Source organism: Rhipicephalus microplus, chromosome 10 (genome assembly GCF_043290135.1).
Source record: "Rhipicephalus microplus isolate Deutch F79 chromosome 10, USDA_Rmic, whole genome shotgun sequence".
NCBI lineage: Eukaryota > Metazoa > Arthropoda > Arachnida > Ixodida > Ixodidae > Rhipicephalus > Rhipicephalus microplus.
In genome coordinates this window covers 4,901,189-4,922,991 of record NC_134709.1, presented here as the reverse complement: position 1 = coordinate 4,922,991, position 21,803 = coordinate 4,901,189, and the positions used below count along the sequence as shown (strand labels likewise).

The 21,803-nt window shown below is 44.7% G+C and overlaps 1 long non-coding RNA gene across 1 annotated transcript in view; it reads right to left on the bottom strand.

The window, feature by feature from the left end:
* LOC142774164 (uncharacterized) overlaps nucleotides 1-20,078 on the bottom strand; it is a 34,185-nt gene extending 14,107 nt beyond the window's left edge. Inside the window, exon 1 of the long non-coding RNA XR_012886344.1 lies at nucleotides 19,418-20,078. This is a non-coding gene — a long non-coding RNA (uncharacterized LOC142774164). The remainder of the gene's footprint in view (nucleotides 1-19,417) is intronic.
* Between the last annotated feature and the right edge of the window lie 1,725 nt (nucleotides 20,079-21,803).

The following is a 21,803-nucleotide window of genomic DNA, read 5'->3' as shown; positions in this document are numbered from 1 at the left end:
TTGAAAGCTCGGCAGCCTTGGTTGCTTCTTCCCGTTTTCTTTTTTTTTCTTTTTGTTTCTTCTCCATGTTTTCTTACCTTTTTTTCCTCTTTATTTATATTTATTTGTTGCTTTTTCACTCTTCGTCTTTCGTCCCAATTTTCTCCATTTCTCTCTATTTCGTGCTGGTTTTCTCCTTTTCTTTTTCGATTTTATGCGTGGCTTTGCGTGCGTTACGCCAAGCGCTCTAGTTTTCTTTCCTTCTTTCTGATGATGATCAGTGATCATCATCGACGCGCAAGAGGAACAACAGAGATACTTCTCCATGGCGCGAGCGCACGCTCAGTGTGCTGCACATGGAGCATTACGCTTTCCGAAGAAGACAGCACAAAACGGCACGGCCGCCATAGGTGCGAAGCACCTAGAACATCACTGCTCGAAAGTCGTTTCCACAGACGCCCGTTAAGTGCATAGACGGGTGTACGCGATGGAGTGAGACAAACGCCGACACAGCTGAGCAACCGAACACTTCCCTTGTTTACATTTCGTTCATGAAAGCTCAGCGTCTTCGACCGCGTACGAAGTTACGCCGCCGTTCGCGTTTCGCTTGTGTGCACGTAATGCACGGACTCCGACCGGACAAAGTTGCCAGTTCCACTTAGAGTAGGCGGATTTGTGCTTATTTTCTCGCAGAGTCACTTGTAGAATTTTCCAGTCACTTGTCCGGTATTTTTTTTTCCTCCCGATGCATGGGGTGGGAGGCGGGGTAGGGCGTTGAGGGTGGTCACTGACATTCTTCTAGCAAATATATTATCTAAGTGATCACCCCGTTCACCAATAGCATACTTGTAGTTCGCTAATAGCGCGTTTGTTAAGGACGTTTGAGTAATTTGAGTGTTGAAGTCAAACATGCATACGTCGGGGAATCTACAGGTAACGTTATTCTTGTACTGGCAAACCTGCATTCAACCGACAGGATACTACCCTGGAGATAAGGTTAAAAAGTGCCTATAAACATTCGTTCACCGTCAGACATGTTTTAACTACACAAAATAATTGAAGTTGAAGTAATTGAAGTAATTGAATTTTTCAATCGCCCTTACTACTTGAGTGACATGTTTTTTTTTATTATATAAAAGTTCCTATTCTTTTGGGCTTCTTGGCAGACGTCGCACCGCTTTTTTTGTTCTTTTTTTTTGGGGGGGGGGGGGGCTTTATTGTGATTATTTGCTTCTTGGCTCGCTAGCATCTGGCAACTCAACTCTGCAAACACAGCGCGGAAGCCTTGACCGCGGACTCGGCGCGCACACACGTCATACAGTGGCGAAAGCGTCCAACCACTTATTGCGACGGAGATGTCCATCTCGCTTCTCGCGGTTTAACGTCCCGAAACCACGATATGATTATCAGGGATGCCGCAGTGAAGAGCACCGGAAATATCGACCAGCCGGGGCTCTTTCATTAACATGCCCTTAAAGCTAAGTATATACAGGGTGTCCCACGTAAGTTTAGCCAGAGTTTAAAAATATGCCGGAACACGTAATCACAACGCGACTAAATGCATGTTGCTCACCGTTGCCTGGAGTTAACCAGACTATTTTTTTCAATTATTGTTTAATTGAATATGTTTAATTAACTAACTTTTCAAGAAACGAAGATAGATAAAAATTTAAATGGGAAAGTTGTAGATCGGTTTGCAAAACGTCGATTAGAAAGTTTTGAACTTTATATCTGTTAGGTATTAGTGTTTTTGTGCTCATTACAAATACCCGCGAAATACAAAAAAAATACCACGTGACAAACCCGCTTGTGCGCCAGTGCGCACAATGATTCTAGTGCCCCCTAACGTTCCGCGTACGAACGACCATAGCATTTGAACCCATTTTGCTGTATTGGCAGGGCCGCAACGATGCTGGTGGCTTTACGATGAACATGTTTTGCTATCGGTTACAAAAGCGATAACTGCTGTGACTGCTTATCGCTGTCATGAACCGCTGCGAGGGAAGCGTGTTGTTCGTACGCGGAACGTTAGGGGGCACTAGAATCATCGTGCACACTGACGCGCGAGCGAGTTTGTCACGTGGTATTTTTTTGTATTTCGCGGGTATTTGTAATGAGCAGAAAAACACTAATACCTAACATATATAAAGTTCAGAACTGTCCAATCGGACGTTTTGCAAACCGATCTACAACTTTATCATTGAATTTTTTATGTATCTTTGTTTTTTGAAATGTTAGTTATTTCAACACAAATAATTAATATCTGAGAACACAAAAAATAGTCTAACTCCAGGCTTATTTAACTGATGCCGTAGAGCATACTGGCAGAAATAAAAAAAAAGACTAACCCCAGGCGACGGTGAGTAACATGCATTTGGTCGCGTCGTAATTACGTGCTCTGGCATATTCTTAAACTCTGGCTAAAGTTACGTGGGACACCCTGTATACACGAAGCTCAAGCATTTGCGCTTGCATCGAAAATGCCATGGCCGGGATTCAATCCCCCGACCTTCAGGTCAGCTGTCAAGCAGCATAGAACATTTGAAAGAGCGAAAAAGAAATATGTGAAAAGATATAGAAAGAAAGAAAGAAAGAAGGAAGGAAGGGAAGAGAAAAAGAGAAGAAAAAAGAAAGAAAGAAAGAAAGAAAAAAAGAAAGAAAGAAAAAAAGAAAGAAAGAAAGAAAGAAAGAAAGAAAGAAAGAAAGAAAGAAAGAAAGAAAGAAAGAAAGAAAGAAAGAAAGAAAGAAAGAAAGAAAGAAAGAAAGAAAGAAAGAAAGGAAGAGAACTCAACAAGGAAGGCAGCCCTACCCCACACTTTCTTCAGGGTTGGCGCCACTAGGGCGAAGCCTTCTGAATTTTTTTCCTCTATACTTGCATTTACGCTTTATATTCAGTTGCTCTGTTTCATTCCGCTGATTCACTGCACATTTCGTATTGCAATGGACAGCGCATTGTTGTCTTTGTATCTGTTTGAGAACGAGGAGTTTCACCGCAGCTTCCAAAGGCGCACTGACACAAAATTTTGAAGACGAGTCAATGAGTGAGATATATTTATGTGGAGACATACACAACCTTTACGAAACATCATGGGCTTATGTAGCGTAGAGTATATTTACAATAAATATTAAACTGCATGTAGCGTGAATAAGCGAGATGCGGAGGACTTCGTGACGCCGACATCAACGCACTGTCAACGTAAACAATCCAACGTCACGAGTTTGTGTTGGTTCGCCCACGCGGCACCCGCTCGCACCCACGTCATAGTTTTGCGAAGTCACGTGGCCAACTGCGTTTACCTCGCCGCCGCGGCAGTTATACCTAGCTCAGTGCGCTTTGAAACCAAAATGACGGCTGGGCGCTCCAAATAAGTCGCCAAATAAACAACCATCACGCACTCGCTGAAAGGGGTTTCCAGCCGTGATAAGTGGGTCATGATAGACCTGTTGACAAAAAAAAAAACTAAAAATCAGCAGGAGTATACGAATCATCTGTTTCAATATTTCGGGCGGCTGCATACGATCGAAAAACACGGTAGGAGCAGGTGCCCTTGTTTCGCCGCACCGTAAGGAGGCACCCAGAAAGAGCGCTGTATTGATCCCGGACAAGGACGGAACCACCTCCATAATTGCCTACCCTTAATTCCTCGTTTATTTTGTCTTCTTGCGCGTTCAAGCTCCGGTGACTCCCTTGTCCTCCGGAGAGGTTGTCTCCACCGTCAACGTACCCCTGCCCCCCACCTGCCCTCTTTGCCTCGCCTGCTGTGCATATGCATTGTCTTGACGAGTGTCGTAGTCAGCACATTTTGTTACTGTGTTTTTCTTCCCCCCGTCACCCCTTTCAATATGCACGCTACACCGCTCCTCCTCCCCGAACGCGCACATGCGAAACGTGTGTTTGCATAGGGTCCGGGTGGCTTTGCCTTCTTCTGGGCTGCAATATACGCACTCCGGGGCAGTGCGCGTTGTCGGGACGCCGCCGGAGAGAGAAGTTATGCCCCACGCCGTTTTAGCGGAGACATTGTTGCGTGGCTTTCTTGGCAAGCAGTGATTTCATTTTTAAAAGGGTCACGGAAGAGAGAGAAAAAAAAAGTAAGACAGCTTGGCTCATGCGTGAAGAAAGTGCGGAGCTGCGTGTACCCTTCTTTGTTTGTCAGATTTTCTCTTTCTTTCGTCGTCTTTCTTTATTCTCCTTATTTTCCTGTGTTTGGCTTTCTTCTGTTTACTTCTTATTTTTTGGTCTTCATTTATTTATTTATTTTGTACTCTAATTTTCCTCCTATTTTTCTTTTTCTGTCTTTTGAATTCGTCCTTGCTTCCTCGTTTTTTTTTCTATTTTTTTGGTGTTTATGCCAACGTCACGCCAAACGCAAGGATCGTTTTACGCTTTTGATGAAAACCGATCATCATCAAGGAACTCGAAGAACAAGAAGAATAATTCTCGCCGCAAGCACGCGCTCAATGTGCTACGCTAAGAGCGTTACGCCAAGCAACGACGACAGCCCGGCTCCCTAAAGTACATGCTCCGCACTTAAGAAACAGAAACAAACGTACTTCGAAGTTATCAAACATCATATGCTTCATATACAAAGCTGTTATGAGATCACAACACGTGTCACAAGCAGCGCGACCACCGCCACCGCCGGTGTTAGTAATCATCACTATCGCGCGAATTAAGAAAAAAAAACTCAGCAAAGAAAAACACCATGGACACAGTGACATTCGAACTTGGGTCCCCTGCGTGCCAGCCCAGTATTATGCCACTCAGTCACGCCGATGCTTGGAACTCGCTTGCAAACTTACTTTAGGCAAGCCTGATGTCAGGAAAGAGTCGCGTTAATACGAGTAATAAAGCGCTTTTGAACAGCAAAACAAAAAAAAACGGGCGTCACACAATGCGTATTGCGTAACGAGCAAGTCATCCGATGCTCGAACCCATTAGAAAATTTGTTCATCACTTAATAAATGTGGCGCATACCTACTTCAGGCACAATTATTTGTCATCGTCAACCACTGCATGAAAAAGTGGCACAAAACTCCACGCAAGTGTGACGCGGATACCACGCTTTTTCAAAGCATTAAGAAGGGTAGCATTGTGAATGCCGGCCTACAAAACAAAAACTACGATTCTGATGGCGTCGTGCGTACGCAGAGAGTGTAGGGATTACCGAAAGGCTCCTTAGAGAAACGCCAGGCCTGCGCGGATGGCACAGCACAGTCACAGCGAACGTTAGAAAAGCGGCATTTCAGAGCTTTTCTACACACTTATTGGTTAACTGCTGCAAGCACACTTACTGGGTACCTACTACGGCATTCATAATTTCTGGGCAACAGACCAACATTCGCTATGGTATTTTTCGTCATTCTTTTGAGAAGCGCTGTATCCGCTAAACGCTTGCAAATAATTATGTGCCAAATGTTCATGGAGTGGCTGACGACGATGAGAAATTATGCTTCAAGTGGCTATGCGCCACAGTTTATAGTTGATCAATAACAGTATTTGTAATGGGTTGGAGCATTGGACAACCACTCGTTACACTATTCGCAGTGTGTGACGCCTGGTTGTTCATTTGCTGTTCTAAAATGCTTTATTACTCATTTTAAAGCAATTCCTTTCTCAACATGAAGCCTGCCTAAGGCAAGTTTGAGAACAAGTCCCAAGCATCGGCATGGCTAAGTGGTAGTATACTGGGCTGGCACTCAGCTGACCCGTGTTCAAACCCCACCGTGTCCTTGAATTTTTTTTTTCTCGGGCAATGTGACAAGAGCAATGTGACTTCCTGTAGACTCCTCTTTCAAAAAAAAAAATCCTCAAGGCACTGCTCAGAATTCAATCGTTACGAACATGCTCTAATGAATACGAATCTGCACTTGAAGGGTCCACACTCACGTATTCTGCCATATATGACGTCATACGCTGTCGCCGTCACCTGGTGTAAATGCTCTACATGTAGCATACTGGGTGCACAAACGCGCCAAAGGAAATACTTTTTTTTGTTTTTTTTCCTCCAGTTCATCATGCACCTTGATGATGATAAGAGGAAGCAAGCGCGAAATAGAGACAGAAAGAGGAAAAATAGAAAGAGCAAAAAAAGAAAGAAATAGGTAAAAAAGAAGAAGGAATAAATAGTAATTAACAGAGAAAAAGGAAAAATAAAAAGGGGAGAAGAAAATAAAGAGAGGAGGGAAGAAAGTGAGAACTGAAGAGAAAAACAATGAAGGCTGTCCAGCTCAGCACTTCCTTCAAGCATGGCCCCCTCAGTGGAAAGCTGTTTTTTTTTTTATTCGTTATCCTTATCCTTCATTTCGTTTTCCCCCTTTTTTTTTTGTCATCTCACGTTACTTTTCAGCACTTCGTTCCCTCTTCCATATTTTTTTTACATTCTTTACCTTTTCGGGCTCATAAAATTTGTCATCTCTGCCACTTAAAGATTTCCGCCTTATAGTTGCATATCTTCCTTTCCTTATTTCGACACGCTTCTCTCCAACTTACTTTGGTCTTTTTTTTTTCCATCACGATTTGGTTCTTTCCTTGACTGCCCATAAACAACGTCCCCAGCGTCACAAAAACACCCGTAAATTCAGAAGACAGTGGGTGACTGCGACCGCTGGCTGCGCAGCACTTTCATACATATACGGCTGCGCAATGGCTTACGATGTTTACGAGGCTTCCAAAACATAAAACACACACACATGTGGCGGTATTTTACAGCCACGGCCGCGAGCACGTGGGGCCTCCGCGGGTGGAAGTAGGAGTAATACAAAAACACTTGGCAAGGCGAAGCATGCAGTGCTTTGAGAGATCCCTCTTCGGTGAGTCACTAGTGGTGCAAAGCCTGAAACCGAGTATGCAGAAGATGGTGTTCTCGCCGTCGAAATACTGATGATGACGATGATGATGATGCCTCAAACATGGCTCATACCCACTCAGGGGGATCGGCCCAGAATTGATTATATAATTTAGTGAGACTTTTGTCAGTGTGCAGCTTTTCTTCTTCCGATACTTATTCTGCTTCCCCAAATGCCCGGTTTTCGTTCTCCAAGAGCATGTATAAGGAAGGTTGTCCGTGCTCCACTATCGTCGCTGGCGAATTGCTGGAGCTGCTTTCTTCATGTTTAGTGGACCGGTGGCGAGTAGTGGTGTTCAGCCATTGTGGCACGTACCCGTTTTTACGATGGACCGTGACTACAAGACACACTGACGACCAGAGACGCCGACAAGCCTAACCCCCGAGGTGCTTCTCGCCTTGAAGATAACACTCGATACATATTTGGCGGCGTGTTACGGACGCGACCGCGGGCGGGCCGCCGCTTTTGGAGGTATACGCGAGATACAAACACGCACACGTGCCACACTTTTCGGTGAAAGTTGGGGCGGTGTCCACGGCCTCCATTATCGACGAGTCCACCTTGTAGAGTTATCCACCTCTGTCTGCAGGGATTGGCTGGAGCTACGCGAGCTGCACGCTGTTTCCCATGGGTTTCTTCCGCAACGCCCTTTTGACGTCGCGAAGCCTTCACAACTCTCGAGCCAAATGAGGAAGAACGAATGCGTTTCACCGCAACGAATTCTGCCCCCCAGAGATCCGCGTCTTGGAGGTCGCGCAGAGACTCACCTTAGCTTTTGAATTATAGTTTCAACAAAGCCGCCCACCCGAAGCACCAGGAAGGTCGGCATGCATACCTTGCGCCGTTCTGAACACGTTTATACGCAAGCTCTGGCTTGTCAAATTTGTTTAGGCCGGTTAGAGTACGTTTGGTTCACTTTCTTGCCCTTTATTTAGAGAATTCGATTCGGCACATCGATTTGGTCAAGAGCACCATGACGTCACGAATCACCGTTTTTTCGAGTAACTAGACGTGCTCTTCAAAGTGGATGATCTATTAGGTGGACCATCGACAATCGCTCCCCGCATGGTGTGTGGACGATATTGTGCATGCAGAAAAACTATAGGCGTTCGCGTGTGCGCTTCAAAGTGTGCAGTGATGAGACGTGAGCACGTATTATTCAATGAATGTCAATTTAAAAAAAAAATGACGTTGTGAAATGAATCGTGGGCTTTCCACTTTTCTTCAAAAGTCGGCCCCGAAAGACGAGCGTATTTTTCGGAGCTGCCGTCCACGGCCGGCGTGTTATAGAAGAGCGCAACCACTGCTGTATTGACACAGCCGCATGGGACAGGTATAGCAGAGAGGCGATAGGTAGCGTGGGCTCGGCTGCGGCGGGACCCCCATCGATCGCACTTTCGATTCCTGGCACGGCTCTTTCGCCACACCGCCCCCCCCCCCCCCCCCGCTTCCCGCCAAGAAAAAGGTGTTCGATGGAAAAAAGGATTCTTTTAGTGCAGCATTCTAACAGTTCGTTATAGGACCTTTTGATAAACAGAGAATTGATGTAATTTAGCCAGCTTCACGTCGGTGGTGTAAACATGAACGATGTGCGGGCTGGGCAGCCTTCTTGCTTGCTTGCTTGTTCCTTTCTTTTGTGGCTCTCACCCACCAAGGGGGATTGGCCAAGAAGCCGGTGGTTAATGCAAGTAAATTTTTTAATGCAAGTAAATAGATTTTCTAGATTAGGGGAATATGATTACTGTGTTTTGACTGTGAAATTAATCTGGCGCAATGTTACAAAAAAGAAAAAAAAAGGGGGGGGAGAAATAATAGAATTTGTTGAATATCTGTGGTGGAATCGTTATATGAAATTCTTCTGAAAGTTGAATCATTGCAGTGTGTCAGCTAAATAATAAGTGGCAGTGTGACTAGTAAAATTCGAGAGCTGATGGCTGACTCAGCAAGGTAATCTTCTTGTGTTATATATGAATAAATATACTGTGCTTTCTCTTTCTTTCCTATCATCTTTCTTTCTCATTATTTTTTTTCTATATTTCTTCCTTGACTTTATTTATATTCATTTTTCGCCTCTTTATCGATTTCTTCTATTTGGCGCTTGATTCTTTCTTTTATATTTTTATACGTGTTTTGCGCCTGCGTTACGCCAAGCACACAAAGTGTTCCTTTTTTCATTTTTTTTTTGCTGATGATAAGTGACTATAACGAAGGTGCTCAGCAAAAAAACGAAGTAGACGACTTCCGGCGCGATCACGCACTCAATATGCTACACACGGATCGGTGCAACACATGAAGCCGCTTCGTTGGTTGTGGGCGAAAAATCATCTTTGCGTGACCAAAAAATCGAGAAATATTCAAATAAAACAAATAATAAAAATTCTGGGTCTGGGAAAGGGTGAAACCCGGGTAGTTTTCGTGGCAAGCGGGCGTTCTACCACACAGTCATGCCTCTGCTTGTGAATACAGTGAAAATAACTTCCTCTGCTTGTAAATGCAGTGAAAGTGTTTTTCATGCTTTACAGCCACACGCTTCCTGCATGCGTAGATGCGTACGTTACTAGTAACACTTACCGTATGCGCACTATTTTTCAGATTTAACGTTACCGTATTATAGTATTACAGACAAGTTGGCGCAATTTTTGAGATAGCTTCCCATTTCGAACGTGTTTAGGCCTAACTACAAGATAAATGTTTTCATGTTTGGGGCGTAGTTCATATTTATTTATTCTTATTGTTACTAAAATAAACTTGTAACAATGCTTCGCGCGGTGACACAGGTAGACATTCTCGTTTTCTTTTCATTTTCACTGCTCTTACTTCTCAGCACTCCGATAGGTGGCGCCACCATCCCAGCTAAGGCACGTAAACCACGTAAACGCTATCCGCTAAACTATAACTGTCTAATTAAGTTCTCTTCGTCCTTTTTCTTTCTTCACATTTAGTACTAACAGCATGTCTTATACTTTATTTCGCATAATTGTTTATTAGTTATAATTATTATTGGTTTCTTGATAATAATAATAATAACAATAATAATAATAATAATAATAATAATAATAATAATAATAATAATAATAATAATAATAATAATAATAATAATAATAATAATAATAATAATAATAATTGAGGTTTAACGTGCCAAAATTACGATGTGGTTATGAAAGACGCCGTAGGGGAGGACTCTGGAAATTTCAACAACCTGGGGTTCTTAAGGCGCGCTTATAAATCTAAGCACACGAACCTCAAGCATTCTCGGCTACATCGCAAATGCAGCCGCCGCGATCGGGATTCGATACCGCGACCTACAGGTTAGCAGCCGAGTGTCTTTGCCCCTGGACCACTGGGGCAGATTTATTGCTCCATCTTGGATACACGATTTGTGATAGCGCGAAGGTCTGGTTCACGCTCCTTTTTTTTTTACTCTTTTGGTTACTGCTTATCGAAACATCGGCTCGAGTAAACAACCCACCCCTGTTTGCGGGCATTTTTTTTGTTTTGTTTTCGTCCCAAGCCCCCACCTACCCATTTCTGCTGCTTTATCGGTTAAAGCAGTAGTTCCCAGAGAGTGTAAAACTGTAGTAGCCACTGTTTTTCGTATCAACCGCACACATGCTACAAACACAATGTCCTCGCAGCATCCGCAGGGAAACCGTCTTCTCTTCATACTGTACATTAGCAGCTTTCTTTCAAGGAAAAAATGCTTACATGAAGTTATATAGCGCGCAAATAAACGTAAGGTCAGTGGCATTTTCCTTCTTTTTTTCCGCACTTAACCTCTCTTCTAAATGCAGCAGCCGTTGTCGTAAATCAAACCTGCGCCCTCTAGCTCAGCAGTCCAACTTGAGTACACTATACTTCAGCCGCTGTTTAAAGCGGCAGCCAAGTTGTAAAAATTACTGAGTAATTACTGCCATTTAGCTTTAAGATTTTACACCAATTACTGGTTTTACCTAACAGGTTCGTGTGTGTGTGTGTGTGTGTGTGTGTGTGTGTGTGTGTGTGTGTGTGTGTGTGTGTGTGTGTGTGTGTGTGTGTGTGTGTGTGTGTGTGTGTGTGTGTGTGTGTGTGTGTGTGTGTGTGTGTGTGTGTGTGTGTGTGTGTGTGTGTGTGTGTGTGTGTGTGTGTGTGTGTGTGTGTGTGTGTGTGTGTGTGTGTGTGTGTGTGTGTGTGTGTGTGTGTGTGTGCGCGCGCGCGCGGGAGTGTGTGCATGTTTGCGTGTGCGTGCGTTCTTGGTGCAAGGCATACTCTCCTTAACTGAAAGCTTTGGAGAAAAAATAACATGCTGCTTCCTGTTTATTATTTTTTGCCATGTTTTCTCCTATCGTGATTGAAAATCGTCACGTATGACAGACTCAGGAGGACACAAAACTAACAAAGAACACTGGGTCATAGACAAGTCCGCGCTCGAATCCGTGCACAGGTGCACTAGCGAACGTGAGCCCTAGAAGCGAAGTGGGATATCAACGCTGGCTGCGTACGTTGAACCACGCCGAAGGGGCCTTATCGCGAAGGCCGGAGCTCGAAAGCAAAACAATAAGAGCGCACGCATCCGTCAAAGCAAGGAAAAGTGATGACGCGCTGCTCGCGCGCATTTTCGAGCGTAAACATTCCAAGCCGACCGCACATGTGACAGCGGAAGTGTTACTATTGAAACACGTGTAACGCGTCGGTGCTAACCCGCTTTTTTTTTTTTTATTGTAAACGGCAACAGCAAGCCGATACGCACGAGCGGTTGCTTGAGCCCACGTACCATTAAAAAAAAAAGAAAAAGAACGCCGATCACAATACCTCCTGTAGCGTTCTCGACACCCGTATTCTCATTTAGAGCAACAATCTGAAAATATTCAAAATACGTGTCAGTACTGCTTCAAAAACAATCCACGCGTGGCGCAAACACATGCGCGGCCACATAAACCGCAATAGTTTTAAAAGACGCAAATAGCTTCACTCTGCCGTGCGTGACTGCGAAATGCGGGAGTACAACAAAACAAACGAAAAAAGCGACACAATGAAAAAGAGAAATCGTGAAGTGAAAAAAAATAAAACAATGAATGTTGACGTTTTCTGCTAACATCCGCGCACACACCATGCGTCACCTTGAGGTTTCGTAAAACAAAATAAAAGCAGTGATTGCGAAGACGTACGGTTAGGAAAAGTTCAGACGCGCTTCGCTTGTTGTACGGCTGACAAGTATACGTATACTCCGCTACAATGGCTGCTGCGTGTTTTCGACTATACTTATATACAGGGTGTCCCACGTAACTTTAGCCAGGGTTTAAAAATATGCCGGAACACGTAATTACGATGCCACCAAACACATGTTGCTCACCCGTTGCTTGTAGTTGGACTATTGTTTTGTTTTCGAATATTGTTTCGAATATATAGATAAGCTTAATTACCCACTTTTCAAGAAACAAAGATAGATAAAAAATTTCATTGAGAAAGTTGTACATCAGTTTGCAAGACGTTTGATTAGACAGTTTTGAACTTTATATCTGTTAGGTAGTATTTTTCTGCTAATTACTAATGCCCGCGAAATACAAAAATACCAGGTGAAAAAACCCACTCGTGCGCCAGTGCGCGCAATGATTCTAGTGCTCCCTACCGTTCCGCGTACGAACGCGACTATAGTATTTGCCCCATTGTGCTGCCTCGACAGGGCCGCAACGATGGTGGTGGCTTCAAGATGAACACGTTTTGCTATCGGCCACAAAAAATGATAACCACTGCGACTGCTTATCGCTGTCATGAAACATTGCGAGGGAAGCATGTCGTTCGTACGCGGAACGTTAACGAGCACTAGAATCCTCGTGCGCACTGACGCGCGAGCGGGTTAGTCACGTGGTATTTTTTTTTGTATTTTGCGGGCATTTGCAATTAGCAGAAAAAAACAAATACTTAACAGACGTAAAGTCCAAAACTATCAATTTGGACGTTTTGCAATCCGACCTACAACTTCTCATTGAGATTTTTTTATCCATCTTCGTTCCTTCAGAAGTTAGTTAATTAAACACATCTTATTAAAAAATACTTGAGAACAAAAAAAAAGTCTGACTAACTCCAGCCAACGGTGAGCAACATGCATTTGGTCGCTTCGTAACTGCGTGTTCCGGCATATTTTTAAACTCTGGCTCAAGTTACCTGAAAAACCCAGTATATATATATATATATATATATATATATATATATATATATATATATATATATATATATATATATATATATATATATATATATATATATATATATATATATATATATATATATATATATAGTGAGATCTAACAGACAATAATGCCAAGGATTGTATAGGGGAAGTTATTAGAACCAATGTAATGTAAATAAGAAGAAAGAAAAGTGGGTGAAAAAATACCTCGCCATGAGCAGGAATCAAACCTACGACCTTCAAATAACGCGTTCGATGCTCTACCACTGAGCTATCACGGCGGCTATTCCCCCAGCCACTTTATTGTGTTTATATGTGAATTTAAACGTGGGAGTGTCAGTCAACGCCACCTGTAGCCATGGCGGCAAGTGTGGCACACTCTTTTCATGAGCCTGTATGGCGCCACGTAGCACACTCGTCACCATCCCCTTCAGTGGCGGTGGCTACGTCTGTGTACGCAACTTGCTTACGCTATAGTGTCAACTTGTGCCCAAGGAAGAGGAAGAGACATTACTCATTAGACGAATCGAACATTCGTACACAGTGAATCACAATTTACGCCTGAAGGGGACGTATATACAAAGACGCGGTTCGCAAACAACACACTCCGTCGTGTGTGCATACGAGTGGCACGAAAAGCTAAACCGACAACGCTCTACAGAACCCCTTCACGACTCAAAATGAGGCTTTCCGGAGGACGTCACGCGTACGTTCCTTAGAAACACGCGATATTTTACGTGCGAGGACGTCAGATACCACGTGTTGTGCCCTCGGTATCTGTCCGAATCAGGTTTACTTCTACACTACATGGGGCAAGCAAGTCTACGCCTCTTTTAAAAGGCCTCGGAAAGTTTCAAGATCCACCCATTGCCGAATGGGAGCGAAAAAACCATGGTGGCTCCTTTCAAATCTGCACACGGCATAAAATTTCATACAATAATACTTAGAGGGGAATCTGGCGCTAGTGTCTACGCAGGCTCCTTCAGCGGCGCTTGTACCGCCATGGGAATCATGGGAAGTAAGGGCTTCGGATCTGCTTCGGATGATCACGTTCTTGAGATTTGCGATGCTTGCTCGCTGAGCGTAAAACAAAGTGATACGAAGTTATGTGTCATTGAAACTTGCTTCATTTTTTGTACGTAAACTTCATTGCAAAATGTTTTTGTGACTAGGCGGCAGAAGTGAAACTTGGACAAATTTAACCACCAGAGTTTGCATTGCTCTGCCATTGCGTTTCAGATTTGGCATCAAGATGTAATTAACTATTCTTTACAACATTTCAAAACATTCTTGTTTTGCCCTCGAAAGCACGCAATAACTATTTATGGAAATAACAGCACGGTATTAAGTGAGGAACACAACGTTTCGTCTGCTGCGATGCCAGGAGCGTCTGTTCGAGTGGTCTGCCACCAACGCACCTCTCGTTTTGTTGTGAAGTCGAGTCAGAAGAGCATGGCGGTGCGTCTACTTCGCGTCGCCGTCGTTTTTGCAGTTGATTTCAACGAGTTTTGGCAAGACGCACTAACAACAAACGTGATCTCGGTGTAATATCCTGCACTGGCATGGGACGCTACATCTATGCGCAGCGGTGAATGGACGACGCTATAGCTTAAACTGTCAAACACGACTTATACAGCTCCATCGTTGCGGTAAATTGAGAGGCCTAGCCGTTTTCACCTTATCTGAAACACAAAGGCGCAGCTTCAGTCCTTTACACCCACCCCACCACCCACTCTACGCAAAGAACAATACTGAAACTGTAGAAAAAGATCCGAAAGACAGTTCACTGGCTAACGCGATCCAATCCTAAGCCTGTACTTCCCATAAATCTCATGAGGGTGCACCATCGCAGCGCCAGATTCCTCTCGAGGCATTATTGTATGAAACTCTATGGCCCACGTGGACGCCATAATACCCGCTTGAGGCACCTTATAGTAAGCTCAAATTTTAAAGCGAAGAGAGCCACCGTTTTCACAAAAAGAAAAAAGTGCTGTTTTATATCAATTGAGTGTTTTGCGTAGAACCTCTCTGAGCACTAAATGTGTTTATCGATTGCGGTCTCATGTGACTTCCACTATGGATTTTCTTATCGGTGGCAGCGACGAAGCGGAAAAAAAAAAACATGCACCGCCTTTCTTCGGCGAAGACACGATTATGCGCAGTTAGTTCCGTTTTCTTTCTACCATTTTTTATTCGCTTCTGTAAGTCACTACGATTGCTGTAGGTATAGTTGCTGTACTGCTGTATGGTGCCGCAGGAACTGTCATACCGGCGAAGGCACCGATTTCTGCCAGTTCTACGACGACGGCAGGTAGATTCTTTTGCCCATCCGCTCATACTTATTTCTAGTCTGTCATTTCACTCTCAGACCTCGTTACCGCTGTCAGTGTTGTGCATTTGTGCACACCGTTCATTTTCACTGATTCTGCACGTGTTCGAATGCCTGCACTTCTCTCGACTTTCGCTTTACCGCGATTCTCTTGCGAAAGACCCCACCTCCTTGTGTCCTCAGCTTGACCGCATGCATGCAGTATGTCATAATGCAATAAAAAATGGGGGTGTTCAGCCGTGCTCGGCGAAGGCCAGAGCTGAAATTGGAAGCTTTCACTGAAGCACCTCCTGATTTTTACCACTGTTTTGTAGTGATAGTCACTACAAGCGAGAGACGCTTTTCTGTTTGTTTTGCCTCTCAGGACTCTCGATAATGGTTCTGACACGATAGATTTATTTTTTTTTTTGCAATAAAACATGATTGCTGGTTTGCTGTCAATAAATAATATTGTTCTCCGTGCTCACTCGTAAATTGTTTCTATTGGTGCCAGTTCCCAATGAATGCCTTTCGGTTCCATGAAACCTGCGCACGAACAGGTACTGCGTTCCGAAGGGAGCTTTGGTGTGCTGCTGGAAGCGTCGACACGCTTGAAACAAAGGTCGGCGGAAGATAACGAGGCCCTCGTAGCTCTACGCGAGTACGGGCCCCTTTCGTGCACATCTGGTGAAAACGAGTAACTATAAAATAAAGAACCAGCAGAGGCGCTCCCGTGCGCGCATACACGCCTGGTATAGAATAAAAAGGGACGCCCTTTGCTTTTTTTTACCTAACAAACAAAATACAAAACAATAAGGTTGGTTTACTATTCCTGTTAGCGGAGTGTCACTTCTTGGGTGCCTTCCGTAGTTCCATACGTTACCGCTGCTTATCTTTCGAACAGGTGTCAAGGATATACAGTTTACCTGCTCTAAATTGGTTCTTTATTGAATGGGGTCCCACACACGTTTTTGAAAATCATTTTAAAAAGAAAGCAATAACGAGCGTATTCTTTCATGGCATTTTTATATAGTCTTTCTGGCGCATGTACTTCGTGACGCATGAACAGTGATTTTCGTTACGCCTGTAAAGTCACATGCTTTCGATTGATTATCATATAGGCGAATTTTCACATGCCAATTGTCGCTGCTTTTGCGTGAAGCCGCCCATCCGTATTTTCTTGTCACGCATGACAATCATGCGCGATAAATTGATTTCACTTTATTTCCTGGGTTTCCGACTGCGCAAGCGGAAATAACAGCGCGTCGCCCACAAGCGCGAAATCTTCGGAGGCTCCAACGCGTGGCATCGCGCGCGTGCCTTCAAAAATTAAGCGGCGATATCACCTGCAGGAAGAGTTGCAAAGGCGAGGAGGAAAGCACACCTTCGTCCTTTGATTGTGGGGTGGCGAAGATGTCCTTCTACTCGCTGAGTATTCCGAGATACCGAGGAAAACAGAGCAAAAAACGAGACCGAGAAAAAATTAACACACGACACAAGCGCTGACGAACAAGTGTGTGTAACTTTATTACACCTGGAAACATATAGCTGAAAACTAAATAAAATAAAATAAACCATCATGTACACAGAAGGATGCAAATCAAAACAAATATTCCACGAGTCGAAATGTCCAAGTTAATCACTCAAAAAAAAAATCTATCTCTTTTTCCAAGAGGAGACTACGTGCGTGATCAACGTATGCGTTCGACGTTCCGTTGTCCTGTCCTATACTGGACACACCGGTCGCTGTTCGAACGACCGCCTGAGAGAGCACGCAAACTTTCTCAGGACTTCAACGAGCAGCCCCTTGGCAGACAATTGCTCCTTGTGCGGCTGCACCCCGCTCTTTCATGAATGCAAGATACTCTCAAGATATCACAAGACAGCGCGAAATTAGGAAAGCTTTTCATATCAAGACAAAAGGAAACATGAGCGTCACTGAGCCTTTACTCACCCTCTTGGAAAGGGAGATAGTGTTTTTGAGTGATTCACTTGGATTTTCATCCTTATGTGAACGTGATGATTTATTGATTTTTTTTTCGTTTTTAGCTATATGTTTCCAGGTTTACTAAATTTACACACAGTTATTCGTCAGCGCTTGTGTCGTGTGTTCATTCTTTCTCGGTCCCGTTTTTTGCGCTGTTCTCAGTATCATGTAACAACTGGCCCTTCAAGATACTCGTTCCAAGATAGTTTCCAGCTATGCTTTTTTTTCTTCAATTTATTTCGAGCTTCAATGGGGGGTTAGATCAACGCTCCACCTGCCTTATCAACGAGATCAGCCACACGGGAACGGTGAATGACGAGCGTTTTTGACGAATCGCGCTTAAAAGCAACTGCGAAAATCATCCATACGCGACGAAACTTTACGGCACTTCCGATGTTCGTTCCGTGCGCTGACATGAGGATTGCGATATCTGCGAGCGTCCCGCCAGGCCTCGAAAAGGCTCAAGTTCCACCCGTCACCCAAGAGGGCTAGAAAAGCTAAATAAGAACCATGGTGGCTCCGTTCAAATCTGCCCTCCGGGACGCCAGAAAGTCCGACAGAGGCACCATTGTAAGCTCAAAATTTAAAGCGATAAGAGCCATCATTTTCGCAAAAAGTGTTCTTTTTTACACAATTGAAGGGTGACATTTGAATTCTGCGTTGTGCGTGGTACTTCTGAGCACTAAATTTGTTTAGCGATGGCCGTGTCACGCGAGTTCTACAATGGATTCTCTTATCGGTGACAAAGCGGAAAACATGCGCAGCTGACGCGCATGTGCGCAGTTAGTTTTCATCCGATAGTTGGCGTGGTCCTCAATATTCCGTTTTCTTTCTAGCATTTTGTTTTTGTGTGTCTTCAGCTTGCCCGCACTATGTCGTAATACAATAAAAAGGGGGGGGGGGGTGTTAAGCCATGCTCGGCTAAAGCAGGAGCTGTAATTCGAAGCTATCACTGAAGCACCTCATGCTGATTTTTTCGACTGTTTTGTAATGATAGTTCCTACGAACGAGATATGCTTTACAGTTCATTTTCCCTCTGAAAACGAAGACGTTTGCGAACTCTCGATAGTCATTCTAACACGATAGTTTTCTTTTCTTCTGCATTGAAACATGATTGTTGGTTTGCTGTCAATAAACAATATTGTTCCCCGTACTCACTCGTGAATTGTTTTTACTGGTGCCAGCTGCCAATAAATGCCTGTCGTTTCCGTGTAACTTTTGTACGCACAGGTATTGTGTTCCGAAGGGCGCTTTCGTAAGCGACACCGGTATCCTTGCACGAGTCCCGGTCTCTTTCATCCACTTCTGTTAAAAAGGATAGCCATATTACTCTAGCCATAGACGAAAAAAACAGCCTAGGCAACCGCGTAGACGCATACGCTACCGGTACGGAATAAAAAGGGCGGCCATTTGCTTTATTTTTCTACCTAAAAGAAAACAAAACGATAAATTTTGTTTCCCGCTTCCTCTTAATTTAGCGCCATCTCTTGGGTGCCCTCGGTAGTTTCATTCGCTACCGCTGCTTATTTTTTTGTACTCTTGTCAAGGCTACAGTAGAGTTACACAGCAACTCTAGGCTACAGTTTCCCTTCTGTAAATTAGTTCTTTATTTTATGGTCGGATTATATGGCGCACTGGTCTTAACCATCTATACGCTACATCTACACATGGTAGCCAATGGACGGGAGCGCGAAACTGACGCACTCGTAATGCTCATTTCAAGAATTCGCGCATAACCAGCCACGTCTTCTGCGAAGCGCCCTTTTCACGTGTGGGCGTCATATTAAAGGTTGCATACGTTGAATAACTCTATAAAAATGACGCTCAGAAGAACTTGCCGGTGTTCGGTCAACCCAAAACAACAGGCAGTTTCAGTTTAGCGTACGCGAAGACCGCGTACGTTACAATCACCCGCTGTGTCTGTCACTTAAAGGGGGCCCGTTGAAGGATAGCGTCTGACGCATTCACAGAGGCGACAACCGGTAAACGTTGCGAACATGAGTATCATGCACATGACGATGCCACTCCATCCAACGCGATACAGCCTCCGTATGTCCGCCTTGTATTGTGGGGGGCGTCCGAGAGAGTTAGATGCCTGCCCATGTGATCAATCACCTGTTCGCGAACTCACCGTAAGACGTTTGCCAGGGTGTGCCGACGTCCTTTGAGGGGTAGTCTAGTGGGCACCGGACGGGGACCGCGCTGGGCTCGGTGCATCTTGGGCGAACTCGCAGACATCGCTTCGAGAGAGCAGTCGGCCACAGAAGTGAACGGGACGACTACGTATACTCCACGACACACACCACCACAACACACAAGCACACACAATCACGTCGTCGTATCACCTCGTAGATGGCCACCCGAAGAGGCGGGCGCCAACACCGGGGCCCTAGAGCTCACATCCATGCAAAGCTAACTGAAAACGGCCAAACGAGAGGGTCTACGATGCACGCAACACAGCAGGAATACCGTAATCCATAGTGCAAGGCAGCGCGTCAGTCACCGCCGTGCGGAGGAAAGACCCTTCGGCGGGTCCGACGGGCCCGCGGCGACGCCACTCGTACACGCGCGCCGTGCTCCGAGACGGGCGAAATCCAACGGACGAATTTCGCGCACTCCGCGCTCGCGGGGAAGCGAAGTCATGTGCGTTTCTACGTGGGAGGAGAGGTTCGATACACCGCGCCGCCGGGCCGCACCAACAGCAGCATCAGCAAGCAGTAGCAGGCAGCTAGCGCAGCGAACGTGTGTGGCTTCAAACAAGGAAGAGTGCGAAACGCGCCAAAACGTGGCGAAAGAACCGCCGTAATAGACCGCGTAGTGGCGCGCTCTTCGGAAGCGATACTGAACGCACGTTTTCGGTTTCGTTTTTGCAGGTTTCACCGGTGCCTCTTCTATTCTTCATTTAAAAATAGAGCAGGCACTGGCTTCACGTGTTCGCTACTCTAGTGTTCGCCGCGGCAGCCGCAACATGCGAGCAAGCAGTAGCAGCGAATGCGCGTGGCTTTAAGTGGAGAATAGTTCTTAATGCCGAAAACGCTCCCAACGCGGCGCAGCAGGCGTCGTGCAAAGCTGTGCGGTTGCGCGCCCTTCGCGAGCGCTATACGCATGTTTTAGTTTCGTTTCTTGCAAGCTTCACGCTCTCGATTTTCAATTGTTATGTTATTACGCATGACTTAGAGAGCGAAGACTGAACCGCCCGTACACAGACGGGAACTGTCAATTGAATTTATTTTTTTCTTGGCATGGGTGGTTATCGGTATGGCAATGTTTAGTTTTTTGAAATAATTTTGTGTGAACGAGAATATATTGGGTTCGTTCTTACGTGATTCTGAAACACGATTGTATAAAAGCATCATGTGTCCGTCTAATCAATTGAGTTGAAAGTGTGAGCTTGCGCTCATATGCTTCAGTCTTGATCTTCTAAGCGGTGCGCATGCAATAACCTACCAATGAACAAATACCAGCTGGCGCAATCAAGTATCCTTATAAATTACATTTCGATTTTAGACTCGTAATCACCACAGCCATGTGTGGCTAATGTTTAATGTGTTGAGGCAAGATATCGTTAAAATAAATGCGCTGGCTTAAAACAAACAACTTTTGAGGGTAAAATTTTCGTCAAATACGATCACCAGAGGCAATTTTTTTGTTGCTCATTCAAATTGTTTATTCCAATATACTTCAGAAAAGTGGTGTCGTAATTTTTCTTATGGGGACCATAAAATTGACGACAAAGTTATTTGTGTTGCCATGTAGACGTAATTTATTGATGAGTGCAAGATAAATGCTAAATAACAATATAACCGATCCCGGTTGTATAAAAAGTTGCAGAAGCGTCCATTAAACCACGCAAGGTTTGAAATGGTCATACTGAACGATTATGAAGACTAATTTGGTGGCTTATAGGACAGGGCAGTAGGTAGAAAATTTTTTCTGAAGAGCACCTCGTTGATTTCGGGAGGGGGGGGGGGGCATTTAAAGTGGTCAATTTTGCTCTGTATACCATGGGGAAACAAATACCGAAGAGGGAGGGGGGCGGCCCGTTGTTCCACCTTCTGGATATGCCACCATTCCAGGTTGTGTCCTCGCCTTAGCTAGGTGATGCCGGTTTTATAGGTGGCTTCTAGGCTGTTGCAAGGCCTTATCTATAGGCGATGCGAGGTTGTTACTACGTTGACCCTCTGCGTCGGCAAGTTCGAGTTAAACCATAGACAGTCACAGACACGACACGAACTTCCAAACTCCAGAGACGAACTCGCAATGAAGCCTAGCGTTCGCAACTCTTGCAGACCTATGGTCATGTCACTGTTGGCGTATATAGACATGCCATCGCTTTGGGGTATTCTCGAAACCACCGTTGTTTTTTCCGCTACCGCTTAGCATTCTCTCATTGTGCGTACTCAGGGGTCTTCGGCTCACTGACATCGCTTCGCAGCCATTTGTTGAACTGACTGGTGCCTTCTTCAATTTCAGTGGATTAGTGATGATTAGCGGGATTTACCCAATTTCGCGGGTAC